Here is a 23,333-nt window from a genome sequence, read left to right on the forward strand (position 1 = left end):
ATGGGCATTAAAAAAAAAAGTCCTGGGAGTAACAACCTTGTGCGCACCTCCGGGCTCAGCGTGGCACAGATTCATTGCCTCTGAACATCCATCTGTCCATTTGGTCATCCAGCGGGAAAGGGCTCCAGCCACCCTAGGGCAGCCGCCACCCAGGGGGCCGCGACCAGGAGAGCTGAAAGCGCTGCTGACTCTCGCGGGCCCGGGCAAGGGACACCACCATGCAGATGTGCGCCGGGGCCTGTGGATTGCGTCTGGGTTGCAGAGTCCGAGGCTACCACCGCCTGGCTGGGGGCGCGGGGCCCCGGGTGGGCTCCGCGGGGCCGCTACAGCAGTAGCGGCGGGGATAGTGGGGCGGCTGTGCTCGCGTCTCCTGCAGCGCCTCTTGCCCCGACGCGACTTTGCTCGGAGGCATATAAACCTCGGGGACAAAGACCAGAGGAGATGTTATTGGCCCTGGGGCCAGCGAGAGTAGATGAACTGAGCAAAAAGAACATCCCTGCCAGCATCCGCTTGAAAAGACCCTTGAAAATGGATGACCCTGTCTGTGAAAATGATATCCTTATAACTCTGCATGCCATTTCCAGCAAGAACCAGATCTGGAGATTGTATATTAGCATGGGCTATTAGAACTGCTCAGTGCTACAGACAGTTTTGTCTAACTTAACTGGAGAACTCAAGGTGGATCACCCAGTATACTCAGTACCAGCCAGAGGTGTCTCAGAGGAGAGAGGACAGTTTACTCAACTACCAGACCATGGTGTGTGACATCACAGGTATGGGCATGGTTAATGCATCCTGCTGGATGAGGCCACCACGGGTGCAGAGGCAATGCAGCTCTGCCACAGACACAACAAGAGGAGGAAGTTTTTTGTTGACCCCCGTTGCCATCCACAGACAATAGCTGTCATCCAGACTCAAGCAAGTATGCTGGAGTCCTCACTGAACTGAAGTTACCCCATGAAATGGACTTCAGCGGAAAAGATTTCAGTGGAGTGCTGTTCTAGTACCTGGACACTGAGGGGAAAGTGGAAGGCTTCACAGAACTTGTGGAGTGCCCATCAGGCCGGGAGTTGGCCTGCTGCACTGCTGATCTTTTAGCTCTGTGGAGCCTGAGGCTTCCTGGAGAACTGGGGGCAGAATTGTCCTGGGCAGCTCACAGAGATTAGAGTGCCACTAGGCTATAGCAGACCACATGCCTTTTCAGCTGTCAGAGAAAACTTGGTGAGGATGATACCTGGAAGAATGGTGGGAGTAACAAGAGATGCCAGTGGAAAAGAAGTGTATCCTCTTGCTCTTCAAACCAGGGAGGAACACATCCAGAAAGACAAGGCTATCAGCAACATCTGTACAGCTCAGGCTCTCTTGGCGAATATGGCTACAATGTGCGCAATCTACCATGGGTCCTATGGGCTGGAACGTATTGCTAGGAGGGTACATAATGCCACTTGATTTTGTCTGAACGTCTCAAGTGAGCAGGGCACCAACTCCAGCATGACTTGTTCTTTGACATTTTGAAGATTCAGTGTGGCTGCTCAGTGAGTGAGGTTTTGGGCAGGGCCGCTCAGTGGCAAATAAATATTCAGCTCATTGAGGATGGCACACTTGGTATTTCTCTTAATGAAACAGTCAGTGAAAAAGATCTGCACGACTTGTGGATCTTTGGCTGTGAGTCGTCTGCAGAGCTGGTTGCTGAAAGCATGGGTGAGAAGCAGAGAGTTATCCTAGGGTCTGCCTTCAAGAGAATTAGCCCATTCCTCACACATCAAGTGTTCAACAGTTATCACTCAGAAACAAACATTGTCTGATATGTGAAGACATCGGAAAACAAAGACCTTTCCCTTGTTCATAGCATGATTCCCCTGGGGTCCTGTACCATGAAGCTCAACAATTCATCAGAACTCGTGCCTATCACATGGAGAGAATTTGCAAACATCCACCCCTTTGTGCCTCTGGATCAAGATCCAAGGGACCAGCAGCTTTTCTGAGAACTTGAGAAGGATTTGTGTGAACTCATGGCCTGTGACTGAATCTCTTTCCAGCCTAACAGCAGAGCCCAGGGGGAATATGCTGGGCTGGTCACTATCTGAGCCTACTTAGATGGGAAAGGAGAGAGACACATTCCAAAATCCGCACATGGGACCAATTCTGCAAGTGCCCACATGGCAGGCATGAAGATTCAGCCTGTGGAGGTAAATAAATACGGAAATATCGATGCAGCTCATTTCAAGGCTATGGTGGATAAACACAAGGAGTACCTGGCAGCAATCACGATTACATACCCATCCACCAGTGGAGTGTTTGAAGAGACTGTCAGAGACGTGTGTGAACTGATCCACCACCACGGAGGACAGATCTACCTGGACAGGGCAAATATGACCATTTATGTGGAAACTGTTGTCCTGGAGACTTTGGGTCTGATGTCTCACACGTAAATCTTCCCAAGACTTTCTGCATTCCCCCTGGAGGAGGCAGCCCTGGCATAGGGCCCATCGGAGTGAAGAAGCATTTTCTCCCTTTTCTGCCTAATCATCCCATCGTTGCAGCAAAGCCAAGTGAAGATGCCCAGCCTTTGGGTACTGTCAGCATAGCCCCGTGGGGCTCCAGTTCCATCTTGCCCATTTCATGGGCTTATATTAAGATGACGGGAGGCAAGGGCCTTAAACAGGCCACAGAAATTGCTATAATAAATGCCAACTACATAGCCAAGCGATTAGAAAAACACTACAGAGTCCTTTTCCAGTGTGCAAGAGGTTACATGGCTCATGAATTTGTTTTGGATATAAGACCCTTCAAAAAGTCTGCAAATATGGAGGCCATGGATGTGGCCAAGAGGCTTTAGGATTATGGATCTCATGCACCTACCATGTCCTGGCGAGTGGAAGGCACTCTCATGATTGAGGCCACTGAGTCAGAAGACAAGGCAGAGTTGGATAGATTCTGTGACGCCAGGATCAGCATTCGGCAGGAAATCTCTGACATTGAGGAAGGCCGCATCAACCCCAGGGTCAATCCACTGAGGAGGTCTCCACACTCCTTGTCCTGTTTCATGTTCTCCCACTGGGATCGACCATATTCCAGAGAGGTGGCAGCATTCCCACCCACCTTGATGAAACCAGAGAACAAATTCTGGCCAATCATCACGTGGATTGATGACGTCTGTGGAAATCAGCACATGGTTTGTACCTGTCCACCCATGGTTGTTTATGAGTTCCCATTTTCTTTAATAAACAACAGAAATTTATTTCTCACAGTTCTGAAGCCTGGAAGTCCAAAATCAGGGTGCTGACATGGTGATGTGAGAGCCTTCTTCCAGGTTCCAGACTTCTAATTGTACCCCCACATGGCCAAGAGGGGAGGGATCTCTCTGTAGCCTCTTTTGTAAGAGCACTAATCCCATTTATGAGGGTTTCACCCTCGTGACCTAGTCACCTCCCAAGGGCCCCACCTCCTAATACAATCATCTTAGGGGTTAGGATTTCAACTTATGGATTTTGGGGGGCACAAACATTCAGACCATAGCAGTGACCAAATGAAATAAAGCTAGAAAGGATTTAAAGTGATTACCTCTAGGGAGTTCAGTGAAAATCATGTATGTTTTTCTAGTGGGATAGGAGAGAGGATACGTGTACTTTTCTTTTGTAGTTCATTTCATCTTGTAGTTTGATTTTTTTTAACCATGTAAATGTTGTTCTACTTTGATAGTTTAAATTAAGTAGTTGGGAAAAAAGCACTTTAGTGTAACTGCCTCCTCCCATTACAAACCCTGAGATCCACAATTCCTAACTGCAAACCTTTTTTTCCCTCCTTAAAGGAAGATTTAAGTTCTTCAGTAAGAGGCTAAGAACTAACACCTTAATAAGTGAGTTACAAGGTATTAGGTGAAACCAAATGAAATTTTGACCAATGAAGATAGCAGTTTCATATCATTCAAATTAATATATGCTTTTTTCACTGAAAAAGTGCAAGTGAAGCCAGAACTATAATTATAGCCTGTTATGCACCATACATTTAGTTTTTTATATTGATTTTCTACTTAATTTAATTAAAAAATTTTTTTAAACCCCACAGAGCTCTGTCATAAACACAAAACTATTTTCAATTATAGAAAGGGCTAAGCCATCGGTCTCCAGAGAATTCTGGTTTACTTATTTTTAAAATTAATTTTTATTGGAGTATGGTTGCTTTGTTTACTTTTGTTTGATATGTCTCTTACAAAGCAACCTGCTAATTTAACTCAAAGTTGAAACTGAGAAGATGTCACATGAAGCCATCTATTAAATATTCAGGCCCCTTGTACATGTAATATGCTGAAATAGTACACCCTGCAATTTTTCTATTTATTTCTTTCATGAAGAACTCTAACTGGAGAGGGGCCAGGAAGAATTTCCTTGTACAAGGGCAAAGTAGACTTAAGAACAATGTCTTATACTTAATCATTGTTTTTCAGCAAACCTTGAAAGTATCTGAATCTCAAAAGTTAGCCCTAGGCTTTTTTTTTTTTTCTTAAATAAAACTCAATGCTCCTCTCAAATTTGAGGTATTTGATTCCTAATTGAGAATCCTTGAGAATTTTCATCCTATACCTGACAATTTATTCCGATTGTTACTTTGAAGGACTAAAAGCTGTAGAGGATGTGTAGTTTCAAATTATAGTTCTTGATATTATAGTAGGATAAGCATGTTGCTCATAGACACCTAGATCTCTAGGGAAGGGACTCTCAAGATCAGCTGATCTGTTCACAAATGAGGAAACTGAGGCCTAAAGAGACTGAGAAATTTAGTCTACACAGAAAGTTAATGACATACATAAAGTGACCAGAGAGTGTTCAGCTCCTGCTGAGACCTTTCTGTTACACTGTGCTGTTTCCTTAACTAAGAAATTCACCATCAAAAATATCCAGGGTTTTTTTTTTTTAAAGAAACTAGTTAAAAGTGGACTTTTGTAAACCTAGAAAATCATGATTCTCCAGATATGAGTTCCCATTTTCTGAACAGAAGAGGGCCTCTTCTTAATCTTCTCTCCTTAGGTTCAAGTGACTGATTTGATGTGCTTTGGAATGTCATTTTCCACCACAGACTCAAGTCGGGTTTTTTTTTGGTTTTGTTTCTGCGGTACGCGGGCCTCTCACTGTTGTGGCCTCTCCCGTTGTGGAGCACAGGCTCCGGACGCGCAGGCTCAGCGGCCACGGCTCGCGGGCCCAGCTGCTCCGCGGCATGTGGGATCTTCCCAAACCGGGGCACGAACCCGTGTCCCCTGCATCGGCAGGCAGACTCTCAACCACTGTGCCACCAGGGAAGCCCTCAGGTAGGGGTTTTTTATACTGTGTATATTTTTGTAATCTCTCTCAAGGTAAATGTAAATACAACTAGCACAGTGAGTGGCAGCTCATCGTTGGAAGATTGATTTGCGTTGGTGCCTCTGCTTTCACATGTAGCAGTTGACGTTCAAGTTGCCTTGACTGGGACCATTTAGTTTTTGCATAGAAAATTTGGGGTGTGATAGTAACTTTAACTTCAATGTAGCAGGTTGCAGACATTACAGAGGCTATACTGGAGATCTGATAGACATATTTTTATTCCAAATAAGTCTTTGTGGACTGTGCCGTCTGTGGGAAATCCCAGGGCAAATGTTTACATTTTGTACACACTGAAGAAATCTTTTTCCTCCTACTAATTTGCCTAATCCATAATAGCATTTCTGAGTGTTTTCCTTTTTCCATGTGTATAGTTTTTAAAATCTGCAATTAATAATATTCTAAGAAAGCATTGCAATTTGAAAAAAAGTCTTCTTATTTTGAAACAATTTTAGTCTTATAGAAGAGTTACAAAAATAGCACAAGGAGTCCCTATTACCTTTTACCCAGCTTTGCCTAATGTAACGTCTTACATAATCATGGTACCATTATCAAAACTAAGAAACCAACATTGTATAAATACCACTTAAATGACAGACTTTGTTTGGACTTCACCAGTTTTTTCCACTAATATGTCTTTTTCTGTTCCAAAATCTAATCCAGGATCCCATGTGGCATTTAGTAATGTCTTTCATTAGTCTTCTCCAATCTGTGATGCTTCCTCAGTCTTTCCTCTGCTTTCATGACTTTAGCTTGAAGAGCTCCGGTCAGGTTTTATGGAGAATGTTCCTCAATTTGGGGTTATCTGATAATATCTCAAGATTAGATGGCATGGACAAAAATAACACAGACGTAATGTACCCTTCACAGTGTATCAATATATTTTATTACTGGTTATATGAACATTGATAACTTGGTTAAGGTGGTGTCTGCCAGTTTTGTGCACTGTAAATTGCTATTCCTTCTCTATAGTTCATAAATATTTAGGGCAAGATACACTGAGACTATACAACTAGGTCATGTTTCTCCTTAAACTTTAAACTAATTTTAGTATTCTATGGGTCTTGCCTGTAGCAATTGTTACTGTGATATTCTAATGGTGATTTTCTATTTCTCTCTTTTTTCTATATTTATTAATGGGGATGCTTTTGTAAAGAAGAGATTCAATACTCCATGTCCCTTTTGTATTTATTTAATTTTTTATTTGTATCAGCATGGAATCATGAATATTTATTTTATTCTTTATGTTATAATCCAATAGTTATATTTTAACATCTTTATTGGAGTATAATTGCTTTACAATGGTGTGTTAGTTTCTGCTTTATAACAAAGTGAATCAGCTATACATATACATAGATCCCCATACCTCCTCCCTCTTGCATCTCCCTCCCACCCTCCCTATCACACCCCTCTGGGTGGTCACAAAGCACCAGCTGATCTCCCTGTGCTATGTGGCTGCTTCCCACTAGCTATCTGTTTTACATTTGGTAGTGTATATATGTCCACGTCACTCTCTCACTTCGCCCCAGTTTACCCTTCCCCCTCTCCGTGTCCTCAAGTCCATTCTCAACGTGTGTGTCTTTATTCCTGTCCTGGCACTAGGTTCTTCATAACCAATTTTTTTTTTAGATTCAATATATATGTGTTAGCATACAGTATTTGTTTTTCTCTTTCTGACTTACTTCACTCTGTATTACAGACTCTACGTCCATCCACCTCACTATAAATAACTCAATTTTGTTTCTTTTTATGGCTGAGTAATATTCCATTGTATATATGTGCCATGTCTTCTTTATCCATTCATCTGTCGATGGACACTTAGGTTGCTTCCACATCCTGGCTATTGTAAATAGAGCTGCAAAGAACATTGTGGTACTTGACTCTTTTTGAATTATGATTTTCTCAGGTTATATGCCTAGTAGTGGGATTGCTGGGTCATATGGTAGTTCTATTTTTAGATTTTAAGGAACCTCCATACTGTTCTCCATAGCGGCTGTATCAATTTACATTCCCACCAACAGTTCAAGAGGGTTCCCTTTTCTCCACACCCTCTCCAGCATTTATTGTTTGTAGACATTTTGATGATGGCCATTCTGACTGGTGTGAGGTGATTTTTTTTTTTTTTTTTGCAGTACGCGGGCCTCTCACTGTTGTGGCCTCTCCCGTTGCAGAGCACAGGCTCCAGACACACAGACTCAGCGGCCATGGCTCATGGGCCCAGCTGCTCCGTGGCATGTGGGATCTTCCCAGACTGGGGCATGAACCCGTGTCCCCTGCATCGGCAGGTGGACTCTCAACCACTGCGCCACCAGGGAAGTCCTGTGATTCTTCATTGTAGTTTTGATTTGCATTTCTCTAATGATTAGTGATGTTGAGCATCCTTTCATGTGTTTGTTGGCAATCTGTATATCTTCTTTGGAGAAATGTCCATTTAGGTCTTCTGCCCATTTTTGGATTGGGTTGTTTGCTTTTTTGATATTGAGCTGCATAAGCTCCTTGTATATTTTGGGGATTAATCCTTTGTCAGTAGTTTCATTTGCAAATATTTTCTCCCATTCTGAGGGTTGTCTTTCTGTCTTGTCTATGGTTTCCTTTGCTGTGCAAAAGCTTTTAAATTTCATTAGGTCCCATTTGCTTATTTTTGTTTTTATTTCCATTTCTCTAGGAGGTGGGTCAAAAAGGATCTTGCTGTGATTTATATCAAAGAGTGTTCTGCCAAGGATTTCCCCTAAGAGTTTTATAGTGTCTGGCCTTACATTTAGGTCTTTAATCCATTTGGAGTTTATTTTTGTGGATGGTGTTAGGTAGTGTTCTAATTTAATTATTTTACATGTAGTTGTCCAGTTTTCCCAGCACCACTTATTGAAGAGGCTGTCTTTTCTCCTTTGTATATTCTTGCCTCCTTTATCAAAAATAAGGTGACCATATGTGTGTGGGTTTATCTCTGGGCTTTCTATCGTTTTCCATTGATCTATATTTCTGTTTTTGTGCAAGTACCATACTGTCTTGATTACTGTAGCTTAGTAGTATAGTCTGAAGTCCAGGAGCCTGATTCCTCCAGCTCCGTTTTTCTTTCTCAAGATTGCTTTGGCTATTCAGGGTCTTTTGTGTTTCCATTCAAATTGTGAAATTTTTTGTTCTAGTTATGTGAAAAATGTCATTGGTGTTTTGATAGGAATTGTATCGAATCTATAGATTGCTTTGGGTAGTATAGGCATTTTCACAATGTTGATTCTTCCAATCCAAGAACATGCTATTACTCTCCATCTGTTTGTATCGTCTTTAATTTATTTCATCAGTGTCTTATAGTTTTCTGCATACAGGTCTTTTGTCTCCTTAGGTAGGTTTATTCCTAGGTATTTTATTCTTTTTGTTGCAATGGTAAATGGGAGTTTGTCCTTAATTTCTCTTTCAGATTTTTCATCATTAGTGTATAGGAATGCAAGAGATTTCTGTGCATTAATTTTGTATCCTGCTACTTTACCCAATTCATTGATTAGCTCTAATAGCTTCCTGGTAGCATCTTTAGGATTCTTTATGTATAGTATCATGTCATCTGCAAACAGTGACAGCTTTACCTCTTCTTTTCCAATTTGGATTCCTTTTATTTCTTTTTCTTCTCTGATTGCTGTGGCTAAAACTTTCAAAACTATGTTGAATAATAGTGGTGAGGGTGGGTAACCTTTTCTTGTTCCTGATCTTAGTGTCTCAAATGCTCATGGAACATTCTCCAGGGTAGATTGTATCTTGGGTCACAAATAAAGACATGATACATTTAAGAAAATTGGAATCGTATCAAGTATCTTTTCCAACTACAATTCTATGAGACTAGATATCAATTACAGGAAAAAATCTGTAAGAAATACAAACACATGGAGGCTAAACAGTACACTACTTAATAACCAAGAGATCACTTAAGAAATCAAAGAGGAAATCAAAAAATACCTAGAAACAAATGACAATGAAAACACAACGACCCAAAACCTATGGGATGCAGCAAAAGCAGTTCTAAGAGGGAAGTTTATAACAATACAATCCTACCTTAAGAAACAAGAAACATCTCAACTAACAACCTAATCTTACACCTAAAGCAATTAGAGAGAGAAGAACAAAAAAACCCCATAGCAGATGGAAAGAAATCATAAAGATCAGATTAGAAATAAATGAAAAAGAAATGAAGGAACAATAGCAAAGATCAATAAAACTAAAAGCTGGTTCTTTGAGAAGATAAAGTTTTCTTTTTTCTTTTGTCCTACCCAGTATGTGGGGAGTTTCTTGTCTTTTGAGAAGTCTGAAGTCTTCTACCAGCCTTCAGTAGGGGTTCTGTAGGAGTTGTTCCACATGTAGATGTATTTCTGATGTATCTGTGGGGAGCAAGGTGATTTCCACGTCTTACTCCTCTGCCATCTTGAAGGTCTACCCCCCAGTAGTTATTTATAGGGATGCTCAAATTGCTCCAGAGTTGATGATTGTCAGCTTTTAGATTGGGTCCACCATACTTTTCAAATGGCTCCATCATTTATTCATCCATTTATACTTTCATTTATTCATGTATTTATTTAACCTGGCATTACATGATACTTCCAGCTTATACCCCAGCCCTGGAATGAAGCACTTCTCCAAGGAGCTCTGGTTCCTTTTATTGGAGAATGGTATTAAGAAACAAAGATGTGTGCTAAGTGTTATTGCTAATGGATGTCACAGCTTCAAGGCCCCTTCAGAGGACAGAGCTAGAAAAAATATATATATATTATATATATATAATATATATATATACACACACACATATACATTTGATCTTAAAACATGTATATACATAGGTATATTTATATATATTTCATATCTGTAACAATATGCCTATATAATGAAAGAACCAAAAAGCAAAACGTAAGTTCATACAGGTATCTCCAACTCCACCAGCACCACAGGTTTTGTTTCAGCATTCTCCTTTTATTTCTGTCCTCTTGTTTCCCCTTTATTTTACCTTCTTTATCTTAGGGTAAGAAAATTGGCTCTCATTATGTCATATATTTATCTGTTCAACCTTAGCACAAATAAAAAGCAGTTTCAGAATTGATAATCAGTACTCCTGTTGGAAATAAATTTATCACCTAGATCACAGTGTTTATGTGGAGCTCTTCTTATTCAGAACTTTTGCTCAGCTTTTTTAAAGAGTGTTTGTCTTCTTAACGTATTCTGGATAAAGATTCTTTATTAGATATGTGCTTTGTAAAAACTTTTTTCGTCTGTGTCTATCTTTTCATTCTTTTAACAGTCTTTACTGTACAATTGTTTTTAATTTTGAAAGTCCCACTTATTATTATTTCTATTATTATCATTGTTTTTCTGTTGTTATTTATGGATTAAGTTTTGGCATTGTATCTAAAAAAGAAAAAAATATGCTAAACCAAGTTCATGCAGATTTTTCTCCTATGTTTTATTCTAGAAGTTAGAAGGTTTATCGTCTTACATTTTACATTTATATTTATGATCCATTTTAAGTTAATATTTATAAAAGTTGTGAAGTATACATCAACATTGAGTTTTTAAAAAATTTTGCATATATAGAACACTTCCTAATACCATACAGAAAAATAAACTCAAAATGGATTAAAGACCTAAATGTAAGGCCAGACACTACAACACTCTTAGAGGAAAACATAGGCAGAACACTCTTTGATGTAAATCACAGCAAAAGCTTTTTTGATCCACTTCCTAGAGTAATGAAATAAAAACAAAAATAAACAAATGGGATCTAATTAAACTTAAAAGCTTTGGCACAGCAAAGGAAACCATAAACAAAACAAAAAGACAACCTGCAGAATGAGAGAAAATATTGGCAAACTAAACAACTGGCAAAGGATTTATCTCCAAAATATACAAACAGCTCATGCAGTTTAATATCAAAACCCCCCGCAAATAACCCAATCAAAATATGGGTGGAAGATCTAAATAGACATTTCTCCAAAGAAGACATCCAGATGGCCAAAAAGCACATGAAAACATGCTCAACATCACTAATTATTAGAGAAATGCAAATCAAAACTACAATGAGTTATCACCTCACACTGGTCAGAATGGCCATCATCAAAAAACTACAAACAATAAATGCTGGAAGGGTGTGGAGAAAAGGGAACTCTCCTACGCTGTTGGTGGGAATGTAAATTGGTGCAGCCACTATGGAAAACAGTATGGAGGTTCCTTAAAAATCTACAAATAGAACTACCATATGACCCAGCAATCCCACTCCTGGGCATATACCTGGAGAAAACCATAATTCAAAAAGATACATGCGGGCTTCCCTGGTGGCGCAGTGGTTGAGAGTCTGCCTGCTGATGCAGGGGATGTGGGTTCGTGCCCCGGTCCGGGAGGATCACACATGCTGCGGAGCAGCTAGGCCTGTGAGCCATGGCCACTGAGCCTGCGCGTCTGGAGCCTGTGCTCCGCAATGGGAAAGGCCACAACAGTGAGAGGCCCGCGTACCGAAAAAAAAAAAAGTTACATGTACCCCAGTGTTCATTGCAGCACTATTTGCAATAGCCAGGACATGGAAGCAACCTAAATGTCCATCAACAGAGGAATGGATAAAGAAGATGTGGTACTATAAACAGTGGAATATTACTCAGCCATTAACAAAAACAAAAAATGCCATTTGCAGCAACATGGATGGAACTAGAGATTGTCATACTGAGTGAAGTAAGTCAGAGAAAGACAAATATCATACAATATCGTTTATATGTGGAATCTAAAAAAAAGTGTACAGAGGAACTTATTTACAAATCAGAAGTAGAGTCATGGATGTAGAAAACAAACTTATGGTTACCAGAGGATAAGGGGGGGAGGGATAAATTGGGAGACTGGGACTGACATATACACACTACTATATATAAAATAGATAACTAATAAGAACCTGCTATATAGCACAGGGAACTCTGCTGAATACTCTGTAATGGGCTATATGGGAAAAGAATCTAAAAAAAAAAAAAAGAAAGAGTGGATATATGTGTGTGTGTGTGTGTATATATATATATATAAAACTAATTCACTTTGCTGTACACCTGAAACTAACACAACATTGTAAATCAACTATACTCCAATAAAAATTAAAAAGAAATTTTTTTTGCATATGGCTATATTCTTTTGAGTTCTGTCAGTTTTTACTTCATGCATTTTGAATCTCTGTTGTTAGATACCTTCACTTTTGGTATTATTATATCACCTTAGGGAATTGACCCTTTAGTCTTAAATTATGTCCCTGTTTAACTCCGACAATGTGCTTTGTTCAAAAGTCTAATTTGTCTCTTCCTAATATGGCCACCCTAACTTTTTTTTTTGCTTAATATTAGCATGGGAGATCTTCCTCCATACCTTCACTTTGAACATATGTCTCTGTATTAAATTGATTTTCTTGTATACAGCACCTAGGTTGATGTTGTGTTTTGATTCAATCTGATAATCACTGAATTCTAACTGGAGTGTTTAGATGATTTCTACTTAATGTTATTATTAATATGATTGAATTAAAATCAACCCTCTTGTTAGCCAATGTGTTTCATCTATTCTTTATTTCTCTTTTCCTCTTTCTGTACCTTCTCTTGGATTAGTTGAGCACACTTTTTGTTCCATTTTATCTTTTCTATTGGCTTATATATTGGCTTATTGTCCTAAGGGTTACTATATATATTTAATTAATCAGCATCTATCTTCAAATAATATTACCCTGCTTCATGTTTTATAAGTAATACATTTTCATTATCTCTCTCCCATTCTTTGTGCTATTGTGTTTATGCCTTTTATTTTTACATACGCTACAAACACAAAATAGATTGTTGCAATTTTTGCTTTCAACATTCATTTATATTTTAATAATTTAAAAAAATGTGTTACCTTCATTTACTAATTTTTAGTTTTCTTTATCTCTATGTAGATCCAAGCTTCTGTCCATATCCTATTTTTTCTGCCTCAATAAATTCATTTTTCATATCTTATAGATTATGTCTTTTAGCCATACATTCCCAGAGTGTTTTTTTTTCTGAAGAATTTCTTCTTTATTCTTGTAAAATAATTTTGCTGAATGTAAAATTCTAGTTTGACTTTTATTTTTTCCTTCAGCACTTTAAAGATAGCACTCCATTGTTTTCTGCATGATTTCTGAAAAAAGATGTCTGCTGTCATTCTAATCTTGGTTCCTCTTTGTGTGATGTATCTCTTTTTTTCTGTCTACCTTCCCAATTTCTCTGTTTTTTGTTTTCAGTCATTCACAAACAATATGCTGGGGGTGTGTGTGTGTGTGTGTGTGTTTGTGTGTGTTTGGTGTTCCCATTCCCAGTTTGCTGCACCTCACAAGGGATGCATCTCTAGCAAGTTATGTGCTACTTGATATGTACAAGCCTGCCAGGGGGTGGAGGGCATTCTCTGTCATGATTAAGCCTCATCCTTAGCCAGGCACCATGTCCCTGGTACTTGTATATGTGATCTTTTCAGTGTTCCTGCCCCTTTCCCTGCGTAGTTCTGAGCCCAGCATGCATTTAATCCTCATTATAGCCCTATGTGTTCATTGTAATAGCTGTGAGTAATTTCTTCTTGGCAAAAACCCCCATTCTCTGTAGTACTGATGAGATACAGGGCTCTAAAATTATATCTGTAAAGTGCCAGGCCCATAGTAGGTATTCGGCCAATGGCGGTACTTTTCCTCTTGTCTCAGTTTAAGGTGTTGGGAGCTGATGGGATATTTTCAAGAGGGAATGGGTATGTGGGAAAGGAACAGATTTTCCTCTATGCTACTATTGTTTTCAGCCTCGGTGGACCATGGAGTTCTTTGCTTTGTAATTCAATAATTATTTACAGACTCAGCAATTGGCAAGGTCAGTTTCACCTTCCTTCAGACGAAGTGTCCTGTTAGAAAGCCTACTGAGCTCTAGCTGTTTGGCTAACGTGGTTTCTGGGGTTTGTGGGAAACCTACCACATTTGTAAGATTATTCACATTCCCTTTGCATTTAGGTACACAGCTAGCAGAATTCACAGGCATATTCCATAAACATTTACTCCAAAGAGTGAGACAAGGTTTGTTCTTCCAAATAAATGGCTTCCTTTTTCTTCTTTCTTTCTTGCCTTCTTTCTCTCTCTCTCTTTCTTCCTTTCTTTCTTTCAAGTGACTTGTCACAGGCAGATTTTTAAAAAACTAACATTTCAAATAACGGCATCATCAATGTCCATTTCTATATTCTATAGGATTCTCTTAACGTATAAAATATATATAAAGTGCTTTTAGTATATATTTGAGAATTTTCCTCTCTGTCGATCAAGTTGATTTCCCCAGTCTGATAAACCTTGAAGATTAATAGAAATGAATGTAATTACCTAACTAGAAAACAAAGGATTCCCATGTAACCAGTTAATTCTTATCTGACCTTTTCAGAATAATTTTATTCTATTTATTACTTGAAGAGTGGATACTGCTGATTGAGACCTAGATTTAGAGCTGCAGGGCATTAAAAAAATTAGAGAGGTGGATGGAAGATGAATCATACACATTCTTGTATTAATTTTTGGCACTGCATGAGAAACTCTTCTTTTGAAAATGATATGTTTACTTCAAAATACTGAAGTGCAATGCATGGTGATGTGGGCCTGGTGATTAGAGTACTCAGACAGCCTGTATTCCTCCATCACCCATAACATGCTCCTTTATACTTTGGCATGGCTGCTTCAAGGTCTTCCTAGAGCAAGAGGATCCATTTCTTTTTGTCTGACTTCTCTTTGACTTCCCTGCTCTACTTTTGCTTTATTATTAGGAGATTTTCTCTCTTACCCTTCATAGAAATAAGCTTTTTTTGTGGATGCTTTGATTTTCGTGAGTACATCAATCACTAACTGTTCCTTATAGTAGAGTCATTCTCTTCATCTGTATTGGTTGCTGTCCACAGTCTACCGATATTCACACATTTTCTCTATATTTTACACACGGTACTCCATGTGCCCTTCCCTGACACACCTCGCACACCAGCATATTGCCTTTTGTATGTTTTCCCCTAGTCACATCAAATTAAGTGTAACTGACATCTGCTTCCTCACTACTTACCTACTTTTCTTAAGCTTAAATTTTTAAAGTTAATCGTGTTCAAAGAACAATTCTACCAGACTGGTTAAGACAAATAATAACCCTTACACCCTCATTCCACATTTCCCCATTTCCAGAGACAATCACTTTCAGTTAACTTGTTTTAAGTGCACTTTCACTCTCTGGATATCTTAATATCTCTAAGTACCCTGGTTGTATCACTATTTGATAATTTTTTTCAGATTCGACACTATTTTTTGGCTCCCACTATGATAGATGAGAACTTAGCTTTCTCCCCACTCCACATCTCTAAGGATATATGCAAATTTCCATTTCATCATTCTCCCAGTAGAGACTTATAAATTTGGTTAGATCAATATTCAGTCTTGGAAATTTTTCTGGAATGATTTCAATGTCATTTTGCTCTACTGTCTCCATCGTTTGAACTGCCTTTTTGAGCTATCTTCAACCTTATCTTACAAAGATTCTATCGAGTTTTATATTTTTCTTCTCATGTTTAATGTTTGTAGGATATCTTTTGTTTTCAAAATAGTTTTTTTTCATAGTATCCTAGAGTTTGATGAATGCAATATAATGTCTGATTTCTTTGAAAATATCAATGACAATTTAAAAATTTTCTCTTCTCTGCATTGTCTCAGCTTTTTCCAAGTTGTTTTGTTCAATCTATTGCTTTGGACTTCTTCTGTGTTAGAGATTTTCTTAGGTATCTGCCATCCTGGTTGTCTCTTCATATTCTAGAATGTTGTGAACTAAAATCCTGACTAGTAACTCTGTGCATGTGGAAGGGTCTTAACTGACTGGTGGTTTCATTGCAACATGATTAGGCTAAATCATTTGTTAGGGAATACCTGATGTCCAAATATTTAGGCTTTTCTTCTTTGGGAGTCAGACTCCATCAGAGGACCCTTCCCATCCTCCTGAGTGTTCCATTATGCTAACCACAGTGGGCTCAGATCCACTTCTAGGACCTTTGAAGATTCACAGGGGCTATAGCTACCTAGAAGCAATAACTTCCCAGAGACATTTCCATGAGCTTCCGCTTTGCTGTCCCACTCCATTCTTGGACACGCTTGGCTTATTTATTGACTGCGTGGTGAGTTCTCTGATTTTCCCGTTCCTCCCACAGCTCTGTGAAGTCTAATTACGATAGCACACACCCAATCACATAATACTAATAGTCACTCTGCCTCCCTGTCTGAACCCTGACTGATAGACCCTCAGCTTTTTCCTCTTCAGTGGAGAGAACTGCCATCTTCTGCTCAGAGGGGTGCTAAAACAGAAGGGGCAAATGTAAGCTATTTTAGAAACAGTTGGATTCCTAGATGGAACTCATGTGACTTGAGAGGGGATTACCACCATCACCCCCAAACACACACATCGCACTTCATTTTACCACCACTCTTCAGCACCAAGGTTATCTAGTGCTATTGATTCCACCAGATGATTCCTGGATATTCCCACTGCAGCCTTAGGATTTGGCTTTCTCAGTGCTGCTAAGTCAGTTGTCTTCATTCCATATGTTTTGTAACATCTACAGTTTGTTACTGATGTCTCTGCTCCTACTCTCCCCATTTGCGTAGATTTATTCCTTAAACATTACTTGATATTTGGTGCAGCCACTGTGGAAACCAGTATGGAGATTTCCCCCAAAACTAAAAATAGAACTACCATATGACCCAGCAATCCCACTCCTGGGTATATACTTATAAAAAAACCAAAATTCGAAAAGATACATGCACCCCAACATTCATAGCAGCATTTACAATTGCCAAGGTATGGAAGCAACCTAAGTCCCTCAAGAGATGAATGGATAAAGAAGATGTGATATATATATATATATATATATATATATATACACACACACACACACACACACACACACACACAATGGAATACTACTCAGCCATACAAATGAATGAAATTTTGCCATTTGCAACAACATCAATGGACCTGGAGGGCATTATGCTAGGTGAAATAAGTCAGACATAGAAAGACAAATACTGCATGATATTACTTATATGTGGAATCTAAAAAATACAACAAAGTAGTGAATATAACAAAAGGGAAGCAGACTCACAGATATAGAGAACAAACTAGTGGGTATCCGTGGGGAGAGGGACAGGGGGAGGGGAAATATAGGGGTAAAAGAGTAAGAGTTATAAACTAATGTAAAAACTAAGCTACAAAGATATATTGTACAACACGGGGAATATAGCCAATATTTTATAATAACTATAAATGGAATATAACCCTTAAAAATTGTGAATCACTATATTGTACAGCTGTAACATATATAATATTGTACATAAACTATAACTCAATAAAAATAAAAATAAAAAATTGATATTTCAATGGGAGTTTGGTTTTAGCGGGGTTCCAGGAGAGAGTGAATAAGATACATGTGTTCAATTCACCATTTTTACTGAAACACCCTCATTCATTTTTTAAACTTTGTAATCTGGTTACTGGCTCTCAACTCTACTATTGCTCCTTCCTTATGAATAACCTAGATGTCAAATCAAATGTCCTCTTTTCCGGTCCTTGTTGCTCTTATTTTTTCAACAGTATTTGACACTACTGACTCTCCTGCTCATATATTTCCTCTTCTCTGTCTTTCCTTCTCTTCCTCTCTCCCTCTTGTTTGCCCTTTTTTCCTTTTCTACTAGCACCATTTATGAAGCATCAATTTTATGCAAGATTTTTAGTTAGGCATTACCCTTCAGAGGATGCAGGAAATGGAAACCAAGAAGTTGGAGAGTAGAAGAACACTTTAAATTATTCTGTGCCTTCATTGATAACATGTGAAGCATTCCTCCCACTCAGGGAGGAAATGACAGGTTGTAACTACCTCATGCTACTTGGGTCTAAAGCAGACAGCAAATCAGTCTGGTGAATGCTTCCTTCTAAGGGGGCCTGGCTGTCCATTATTTCAGGGTTTCTAATTCTCTGCAGAGCATCTGGTTTATACCACGTAGGCTTTGGTTCTGCTAGGCTAAACACCGAACAGGAAAATCCAGTGAGGATGTGGACAGAGGTTCTTTTCCATTGCACCGGAGACAAATATTCAGTCTGAGGGAGGAGATGGCCTTCTGTTTTTGTCACAAATCCTGAACTGAAGGACAAAAGAAGCAACAGTCATTGAGTGAGTAACCACCACTATTGTCACTGTGTGGCACTCATAAAGAGAGAGAAAGTATTTTGCAAATAAAAACCATAATTAAGAAAAAATACCCTACATATTACCTTTTTATAGGGGAAATAAAGAGCATTTCTTTAGGTTCACTTTAATTAAAAGAAAAAACTTACCTATAGAAGCAAAGGGTATTTCTCAAAGCAGATTAGAGCAAATAAAAGAAGAGTTTTTGGAGCATTAAAAGAAAAGGAAGTCTTTTTATACGAGCAAATTTAAACAGCAGCAGCAGTCATTTTAATTACAAGTATCAGGGCAGCAAGCATTCAACGTCTTCTATGTGGTGACTGATCTTCACAAATTGTCATTCCTTTCTTGATCTTCCCTGCCCTGACTTGGATAATCTCCACATAACACACTTGACCTCTCCAGAAAAACAAACAAACAGGTGAAATACTGTATTTTATAGTTTGGAAAAACACTGCTTGCTAAGGGAAGACAGGACAAGTCATTTTTTCTCTCTTGAATATTCCAAAACTAGATTTGAATACAGTCAATCCTCATTATTAACCTCTTCTGTATTTGCAGATTTGCCTACTCACTACAATTTATTTGCAACCCCAAGTCCATCCTCATGGCTCTTACATCGTCATTCTCAGCAGCAAAAATTTGAGTCACACAACACGTTCCCACCTGGGCTTAAAACAAAGCTATGCTCTACCTTCTTGTTTCATCTATCATGCAGTAAACAAGTGTCCTTACCTTGGTGTATGTAGTGCCACATCTTTCCCATTTTGTGCTTTTTGTTGATGATGTCACAGTTTAAAAGAGCCCCCCAAGTGTAGAGCTGGAGTGCTGCCTAGTGTTCTAAAGTGCGAGAAGGCTGCGATGTGCTTTAAGGGGAATGTAAGTGTGTTAGATGAGCTTCATTGAAGTTAAGCTTCTTTCAGGCACGAGCTATAGTTATAATGAGCTCAACATTACCAAAGCAACGATTTATATTAAGCAAGGTGTCTTAAAAAAACACATACAAAATAAGGTTATGTATCGATTGGTTGACAAAAATGTGACCTGGCCTTGCAGGAACTTAACTTTATATTTCCCCTCAAAGCAATGATTCAGTATTTGCTAATTCAGTGTTTGCTCCAACTTTATAGAGCATAACTACTGTGAAGAATGAGAACTGACATAGAGCGAGGTCCAAAAAGTATTTTGAAGCCCATAATATCTGTCCTACACCAAGTGCTTTTTTCTGTAATGTATGTGTTTACATTTTGTCCTAAAATTTCTGAGTTCCCTCTACGGGTTAACTCAATATTCATTTCTCATGTCTTGCAATAAATGAGCTTGCCTTCACGGCAAAATGGGAGCTTTTCTCTTTTCTTTAATGTTCTCCAAATTTGATAGGATTGCTCCTTCTTGGACTATGAAACACATTATCTAATTTTTCAGGTAGCTAGAGTATTATGGAAGACATTTTCAAACTCTGTGTGGTAAAGGAAAAAAATCAGAGAATGCTCCTTAAAAGACGTAATAGTTTAATTTCAGGGTGATTAGGTGGTAGTTTAAATTAAGTAAGTGAAAAACGAAAAGAGGGAGATTCCTAGCAACAGGGAGCCATATTGCAATAGGAAGGACACATTTGGGAGGAAGGGAGCTGGCAAGACTCCAGGACAGGTGCATGAGAGGCAGCAGATTGTATTAAATGGCTTGACATTTGGGCAAGGAATTTTGTCTTCATAGAAAGCTTATAAAGCAGAAATAGCATGACACCTTCTTATTTATGTCTTTGCTCTTTGTTTATTTTAGAATGATCTTTCTAATTATGTTGTACAGAATGAATTAAGAAAGTGATTAGGAAGTTTTTTTAAAATTTTTAGTGTAAAATCATGAGGGCCTTTAAGCAATAACAACGTAAAGAAAGAGGAAACTATAAATTGTAAGGGCGAGTAGGCCTTAGAATTTAAACTCCTAACAGCTAACTTGATATTGAAAGTAACTTCAAAGGTGGAAACTAGACTGGATCCCAATTTTAATTTATTTTAGCCCTTTCTCTCCCCAGCTTTTCTAAGTTCCATAAACAAATACTTACTAAGCAAAGATTGTATTCAAAGTACTGAATAGAAACTGAGAACATGACAATGATTTAGACATGACCCTGCTCTCAGAAGAGAGCAGAGAGAGAGACAGAATCATCTAAGCAAATAAGTGATGTATCACACAAATGAGCTAAAACTCTTCATCTGTCAATTGTGAAATTTTGATGGTTGCCACGCTATGTTGTTGGTCCAATGTTTAGAACTCTCCAAATTCTTGCAAACTGATGAGAACTAATGCAGTTATTGCCAGACACTAATTTCTTGGTGAGCCATGACCTTGAAAATCTATTAAGCCGTAGAATAGTGTGAGATCGCTAAGGGGAAGTATTACTGCATTGCCATCTGTAAAGTTCACCCATTGTCAGGGCTACATAATGTGCTAGAGAAATTCTAGTTTCCAAAATGAGGTAGCCAGACCAGAAAAAACAACCATACGGGAGTGAGAGAAGCAGTATTAATTGGTCAAAAGGAGAATGTGTTTCAATTTAAAGAAATATACAGATATGCAGCTAAATTATATATTTCTTTTCCTGATGGCCTTCTAAGATTGAATTTTTTTAACTGATGTATCACACTCTGTGCATTTTTTAAATGATTTCTGAATATTATATTATTCTTTCCTGGCACTCCAGCAAATGCCCAGAATAGAAGGCATGTACTACTGTTGCAAAATTATATAATGGACTCAGTACTGTATAACAGTAGATGCATCTACTGCAAATAACCAGTAGTGAAAATTCCTGGGCAACCTGACTGTGCAACATGCATACAACACACCACAAACTATTTTCAGATGGGAATACAGGGGGGCCAAGCGTGCCAGTCGCCTAGTATGCCCTTGGGTTCCTCTGTATGAACTAAGTCTTAGAAACTGGTGTGAATTCCCTTTCTCTCCTACCTCAGTTAAAAGAGCATCTCTTTTCTACTCCTCACTTTCTGGGCCTGGGAGGCCACCAGCCTAACAGTGGCAGCTGCCTAATGCACAGTAATGTCAGTGACATAGAATCTGTCTCAGATATACATAGGGGAAGGAAATATAATACCTTCTCGTGGACATTATTTTGTTACTTTCCTTCTTTATTTGTTATTTTGCTGTTGTTTATTCATAGACTCATTTTCTTTTAGTTTTACACTGGTTCTGGTTTATTAGCGAGTTTTCATTGCTTTTATGTCAATGTGTGGTTACCAACTATCATGTTGGTGACTATATGTTACTACATATCTTAATGTGTGTGTGTTTTAATGAAATAATGACCAAAAATAATTAGTTCTTTTGAGTGTGCATGTTTGTGATGCCCATTTATTTATTTATTTTAATTTGTATTTGATATTGGAGCATAGTTGATTCAGTTTATATATATATATATCTATATATATATATCTGTGCTTTTTCAGATTCTTTTCCCATATAAGTTATTACAGAATGTTGAGTAGAGTTCCCTGAGCTATACAGTAGGTCCTTGATTTTTTTAATTTTTAATTTAATTTTTATTTTATATTGGAGTATATTTGATTTACAATGTTGTGTTAGGTTCAGATGTATGGCAAAATAATTCAGTTATACATAAAAATGTATCCATTCTTATCCTCCAAAATGTAGATGACTCATTTTTTTTCTCTAGAATTTAGATGACAATGTTGTTTTCAGAATTAAGCCACATAACATAAATGAAAATACGTAGGCACAGAGGACTTTTGGTTCTAGGAATGTGGAAGAAAAAGCCAGAAATGTTCCACAAACAATCTAGATATGTGCAATAAAAGATAGCCAACAGGGCTTCCCTGGTGGCACAGTGGTTGAGAGTCCGCCTGCCGATGCAGCAGACACGGGTTCGTGCCCCGGTCCGGGAAGATCCCACATGCCGCAGAGCGGCTGGGACCGTGAGTCATGGCCGCTGAGCCTGCGCGTCCGGAGCCTGTGCTCCGCAACGTGAGAGGCCACAACAATTAGAGGCCCGCGTACTGCAAAAAAAAAAAAAAAAAGATAGCCAACATTCTTTTATATGCATAGCTGAATTTTTAAGAAGGAAGGAAAAATCGCACACAATGAGAAATGCAGGGACATCTAATACTAAAGCAGTGGACTAACGAGCTGAAGCTGCACTGCCCAAGGAGGGCTGTGGTCTAATAGCACTTGTGCTCTGACAGCCACACGTGGGGAGCAGAGGAGGCCTTGGGCCCCACATGAAATGAAGAATTGGAAATGAGATCCCCGCAGAGTGTCTCAATTCATATCTGTCTGGCCATTTTGGAGAACAGGAATCTAGGAAAAGTTGCCTATCTCTATCTGGGCTTGGAGTGAGGAAAACATCTCTTAAGATATTGTAACCTGAGGCCTGTGCCTCATGCTTATTGCATAAACACACATACATACGCCCCCACACACACTCACACAAAAGATAAACTCAGGCTGATGATTGCATCAACAACAGAAAGAAAGGGAAAGACAAGGAGGTGAGAAATTTAATGGGATCTGCATTTTTAAAAGATGTCTTCAAACTGGTATTAGTTAAAGAGGCAGATAAGGAGCATCTCGGACAGAGAGGAATCGTATGCAAAGGTTCTGTCATAGGAGCCAGACATTTTGGGGGAATCAAACGAGGTCCAGTGGAGGGGGAGATGAGGAAGCAAGAGAGAGGCTAGAATTGGAGAAACTAGAGGTCGACAG

General features: G+C 38.8%; 1 pseudogene; it reads left to right on the forward strand.

The window, feature by feature from the left end:
- The first annotated feature begins 218 nt into the window (after positions 1-218).
- Positions 219-5,013, forward strand: LOC111175493 (glycine dehydrogenase (decarboxylating), mitochondrial-like; annotated as a pseudogene).
- Positions 5,014-23,333: the final 18,320 nt, after the last annotated feature.

This window comes from Delphinapterus leucas, chromosome 4, assembly GCF_059928025.1.
Source record: "Delphinapterus leucas isolate spDelLeu-1000000601 "Yukka" chromosome 4, BTC_Dleu_Yukka2, whole genome shotgun sequence".
Classification (NCBI taxonomy): domain Eukaryota; kingdom Metazoa; phylum Chordata; class Mammalia; order Artiodactyla; family Monodontidae; genus Delphinapterus; species Delphinapterus leucas.